This window comes from Bos indicus, chromosome 28 (genome assembly GCF_029378745.1).
Source record: "Bos indicus isolate NIAB-ARS_2022 breed Sahiwal x Tharparkar chromosome 28, NIAB-ARS_B.indTharparkar_mat_pri_1.0, whole genome shotgun sequence".
Taxonomy (NCBI): Eukaryota; Metazoa; Chordata; class Mammalia; order Artiodactyla; family Bovidae; genus Bos; species Bos indicus.
This window is the reverse complement of record NC_091787.1, coordinates 357,172-363,176: the sequence shown is the minus strand read 5'-3', so window position 1 is coordinate 363,176 and position 6,005 is coordinate 357,172. Positions and strand designations below refer to the sequence as shown.

General features: G+C 39.8%; 1 pseudogene; it reads left to right on the top strand.

Moving 5' to 3' along the window:
• The first annotated feature begins 3,190 nt into the window (after positions 1 to 3,190).
• On the top strand, positions 3,191 to 5,312 carry LOC139180345 (olfactory receptor 5J3-like; annotated as a pseudogene).
• Positions 5,313 to 6,005: the final 693 nt, after the last annotated feature.

Genomic DNA, 6,005 nt, shown 5'->3' with positions numbered 1-6,005 from the left:
CTCTGTTTAGTACTTTCTGAGGCTGGGAGACATAAAGAAGAAACACTTTAAGGGAAAATAAGTTTTCTGGTTGAACAGCCTTTATCAAAAAAGGGTCATAAAATGTCCACAGGCCTCCAAGGCCAGAATAATGTACACAGCATTGTTTATGGGAAAGGTATGCAGAAAAAATCCTGGTTTTGATAAAGACAAAACAGTTGTAATGTTTGGTCTGACTCTGTATGACTTTGCATCTTTCATTTCCCTCTATGTACAAGTCAAGGTATAAAAGTTCCTTTTGAAAATAAAGTTATGGGCCTTGCTCACTGAAGCTTGGTCTCCCTGTGTCATTCTTATTTTTCCTTTTCTCTCCTTTTCTCTCTCTGTTCTTCTTTCAGGATGACTCCTTGGAACACAGGAGCTTTATTGGCTTTCTGTGTTAATCAAGGAAGATCAAGCCTCTGATTTCTCCATTTTGCCATCCTTATCGCCTAAGCCATCATCCTGAGGGTACCCCTGGATCCTGCTGGGGCTGGACCCCAGCAGTGCTCCTTGGCAAGGCCTCATGTAATAAATTGTATATATTAAATATATGAAAGTGAAGTGAGTGAGTGAAGTCGCTCAGTTGTGTCCGACTCTTTGCAACCCCGTGGACTGTAGCCTACCAGGCTTCTCCATCCATGGGCTTCTCCAGGCAAGAATACTGGAGTGGGTTACCATTTCTTTCTCCAGGTGATCTTCCCAACCCAGGGATCGAACCCGGGTCTCCTGCATTGCAGGCAGACGCTTTAACCTCTGAGTCACCAGGGAAGCCCATGAAAGTATATACAAATGCTTAATTTATTGATATTGAATCATAAATATTGTTGAGTTAATATTATATCATGCCAAAAAAGTGAGTATAATTGAGTGACAGCCTACATTTTTTAAAAGCAAAACATATCTTGCCGGGGACCAGCCCCGGCTGATCCAGGGCATTCGAAGTGGGGACGGCATCAGCAACCTATTTATTTAAATATTTTATCAAAGATATAAAGAGTAATAGGATGAGGATAGCTCAGTAGGAAAATTTAGTGGAGAAAAGAGGTTGAGTAGCTTGGATTACGCGGGAGACCAATAAAACTTCAAGACAAGAAGTTTGCACCACTTACGTAGGCCGCAGGCATCCTTCCATTCTCCCGAAGGAGAGGAGACACTGAGGCCTCCCTGGTCAGATCTTAGAAGCCCAGGCATAATTAGCAAGCATGGCGGGTTCCACGCTCCAGATGGAGACTCAGCCAGAATTTGAGAGAGAGAGCGACATGGGGAGACCAAGTTTCGGTGAACAAGGCCCACACTTTATTTTCCAAAGTAGTTTTTATACCTTAAATTGTGCATAGAGGATAATGGGGGAAGGGGTAGAGTCATGCAAGGACAGCAGTTCCTGGTCCTAATCGAAGCCAGGCTTTCAAACTTATCATATGCAAAAGTTCAGGTGATTTACATCATCTTCTAGCCAGGAGGCCTGTTAACATTTTAAGAAACTTATCTTTCTCTAAAGGTGATTATTCCAAAGTCAGGCACCAGCCTCCAAAAAAGCATTGGACAAAGCTGCATTCCTATAGTGCAAAGGTGAGGTGGGCTCAATCAAGAAAAGAATTAACTCAAGGGTCCAAGGTTATAAACATTGAGGCTACTACTTACATTTCTATACACCCATTATATCAAACAATACACTGCCAAGGACACGGTAGGTAAGGAGTATGGAGACTTAGCAGCAAACATTGGCCCAATAAGTGAAAAAACCTTTCACCAATACAATTTCTAATCAGTCTTTTAACTACTCAAAGGAATCTGTGTTTAGACAGTTTAGAACATCTCCTGCCTCTCACAGTTGGGAGGCTCTGAACAATCACATGTGGCCGGAAAACCTATTCAGGCAGGCTAGAGGATTTCCAAAGGAGTTTGTAGGTTGAAACACTGTCACACCTAGGAATTATTAACTGGAGCTGTAAGCTAACTCTTTTTTCAGAGAGAAGTAGTGGGGGACAGCCCCCCATAAAGTCAGAGGTGTAGGTGAAAGCACAAAGCAGAAAGTAGGCAGACTCTGGTTTTTGGGGTAGATGCTCGAGAACTTCCAGGGGGACTCCTGAGGCTTGATCCCGCCTTTGCGTATGCCAAGCCTCCTTCCTCATGACCTTTGTCATGGGCGGAGTTCCTCACGCTGGCTCCCGGCAGTGATAGAATTCCAGTTGAGCTAGTCCAGATCCTGAAAGATGATGCTGTGTAAAGTGCTGCACTCAATATGCAATATGCCGGCTCCCGGCAATATCTGACCAATATAATTTTGGTACTTCACACTCACACCTTGCCTCATCACATGACGTTTTTTGGGTTTGTTATTTTAATGCTAATAAAAACAAAACAAACAAAAACCCTCATGGATGAGAAAGTAATAGTTTTGACACTTCACACTCACACCTTACCTTCTTACATGAAGTTTTTGGGTTTGTTGTTTTCATGTTGATTAAAAAAAATGATGGGAAGGCAAATACAAAAGTGTGATATAAAAATTATCAAGTTAAATTACACTTCTAGTTTTTTATGGGCTTTAATACTAAATAGTAAATGAAAATATGTCTCTATCACTTCCTCCTGTTTGAACTATCATGGAAGGCACAGCCCTTGTTTGTCCAAGTTGGGAATCTTAGCATTACGAAAGGAGTTGAATATTATGTAAGAGTGTCAAAAGTTAACTGGGTATTAAAAAATAGGAATAGGTTAGCCACAGGTAAGGAAATAATTTCTATCACAAAGTTTGTAACCCTTGTAAGCAGAGAATTTGTATGTGCCGTTGACCAAGTCAGGTGGTTGATATAAGCCATATATGGGTTATAATGTCAATTCTTCCAATTAGTAGTTTCATTGTCTAAGATAGTTTCCTTATTGTAATGTTGACTATGTGGAAGGAAGGAATAAAATAATCTCTAGTTTCAAAAATGTGAGTCATTATAAATGTATTGTCTAGCAAACACAAGGTCTGGTGCTGGAGGTAATTTATTTTTTCATCTAATTACAGGCTAAACCTAGATGTTTCCTGTTATTATGGACACCAGATCATGGAGAAATCATATATCTATCTATCTCTGTGTGTGTGTGTGTGTGTGTGTGTGTGTGTGTCTGAGTGATACCATCTTATTCTGCAGCTAAAGAGCTATGCAAACCTGGAGGCATGGCAGATTGGAATCACACAGGTGTGAAGGAATTCCTTCTGGTAGGTATAACTGAAAATTATAAATTGCAGGTCCCTCTCTTTCTGCTTTTTTTTTTCTCCTTCTTTATTTTATCACTTTGATAGGCAACTGGGGGATGATCATATTAATCTGACTAAATGCCAAGCTTCATACTCCAATGTACTTCTTCCTTGGCAACCTCTCTTTTTGTGATATCTGCTACTCTATACGGGGGTCCAGCCCCAGTAGGATCCAGGGGTATCCTCAGGATGTCGGCTTAGGCAATAAGGATATCAAAGCAGAGAGCAGGGCTTGATCTTCCTTGGTTTACACAGAAAGCCAATAAAGCTCCTATGTTCCAAGGAGTCATTCTGAAAGAAGAACAGAGAGAGAAAAGGAAAGAAAAGGAAAAAAAAGAATGACACGGGAAGACCAAGCTTCGCTGAGCAAGGCCCATAACTTTATTTTCAAAAGGAACTTTTATACCTTGACTTGTACATAGAGGGAAATGAAAGATGCAAAGTCATACGGAGTCAGCCCAAACATTACAACTGTTTTGTCTTTATCAAAACCAGGATTTTTTCTGCATACCTTTCCCATAAACAATGTTGTGTACAATATCTTCTGGCTTTGGAGGCCTGTGGACATATTATGACTCTTTTTTGATAAAGGTTGATCAGCCAGAAAACTTGTTTTCCCTTAAAGTGTTTTTTCTTTATTTCTCCCAGCCTCAGAAAGTACTAAACAGAGTTACATTCTCATGGAGCAAAGGTGCAGTGGGTCAAAACAAAGAAAGAACCAATTAGCTCAAAGGTTTGATGTGGTTAATTCCAAGGCTGCTACTTGTTTTTCATACATTCCAACTATGTTAACCAATGCACTCCCAGGTGCACAATGGATAAGGGATATGGGCACTTGGCAGAAAGCATCGGCCCAATAATGAAGCCCTTTACCAGTACTATCTATTCTAATAATTTTTCACCCTTAAAGGACCCTATGCTCATTAGGACTTTTAGAATGTTTTCGCTTCCCGTGCCTTTCCAGGTTGGGGAGTTGTGAACAATCATGTGTGTTAATTGCAAGAGTATGGATAAACCTGTCAGGCAAGCTTGAATTCCAACAGAGGGGTTAAAATAGAAATATTCCTTTCATGCCCAGGAGACTTATTAATTAAAAACCTAAGTTGACTTTTTCCAGGGAAAGGTGGTTGGGGATAGCCCCCTGTTAATGTCAGAAGAGTTGGTGAATGGCACGAAATAGTAAGACAACAGATTCTGGTTTTGGGGTAGATGCTCGAGCAGATTCAGAAGGTCCCTCGAGGCCTGATCCACCTTTGCCTGTCAGGTCTCTTCCACATGAACTTTGTCATGGGTGGGATCTCCCGTGGTGGCTCCTGGCAACTCTACTGTCTTTTCCCGTAAAATGCTGGTCAATTTCCTTTAAAAGCATAAGTCCAGCACCTTTTCTGGATGTGTTCTACGGAGTTTCTTTTTTGCATTATATGTAACTACAGAAGGCATTCTCCTGTCTATGATGGCTTATGACTGCTATGTCACAACAGCCGAGCCCCTGTTATATACAGTCATTATGACCCAACGGGTTTGTATTCAGATGGTTCTTTTATCTTACTCGGGAGGACTCTTTAACTCCCTGACACACACAATATGTTTGCTAAAACTAGACTTCTGTGGTCCTAACATTGTGAGTCATTATTTCTGTGACATTCCCCCTCTTTTGAATCTCTTTTGTTCAGTTGCTCATAACAATGAAATGCTGCTTTTGATATTCTCTGGGGTCATTGCAATGTTCACTTTTATTATCATCATGATCTCTTATAGTCACATCATCATTGCTATCCAGAGAATCAGCTCAGCTGAGGGAAGGCACAAAGCCTTCTCCACTTGTGCCTCCCATCTGACTGCTGTGACCTTATTTTATGGGTCTGTGACCTTCAGCTACAACCAGTCAAGCTCTCAGTATTCCTTGGAACAGGAGAAGGTCTCTGCTATGTTTTATACATTGGTGATCCCCATGCTAAACCCACTGATTTATAGTCTGAGGAATAAGGATGTAAAAGATGCAGCAAAATGGTCAATATGGCAGAAGAGAACCTCCACTTGATAAAGTTTTGTCCGTGGATTTTCCAATCTAATATTAATCTGAAAAAAATATTTTTAAACATTGTGTAACAAATACAATAACAAACACAACTGTAATCAAGACTCATGCAATTTGAGACATAAGTGTTGAGTTTGACAAGGAGACTAAAAATCACTCTATTTCACCATTCATTGTTTTGCAACTTAATGGCTTCATTCTTGAAAACCTGATATATTTTTTTCTAACAAACTATATAATAAACTCTGAAAGAACTCACCATGAATTTAGAAGAAACTGTCATTGACTCAAATTAATAGAAAACTCCAACAACGGGTGCCTGTCAAATGCACTGCTATTGCAGACAACAATTGAAATGTTTCATTGGCATGGTTTTCTTTGATATTACCATTGCTTTTTGTTCGAAAAATGCCATCACTCAAGTTTCACTATATCTTCAATTTTATGCTTACATTCATATCTTATAATATCTTAGAAACATAGCTTAGAAAAATGGCTAAGGAAATGCTCATTAGTTATAATTTGCTCATTCAACACATTTTTACTGAGTACTTTTTATTGTTCAAGTTACTCTGTTTGGTCCAAAACTAAACAGATTCAATGTATGTAGATCTAAAGCTTGCTAGAGAATCTGGTGATGTAAGTGGGAAGGACCATTAACATATAAACAAATATATGAATTTTGCTCTAGGATAG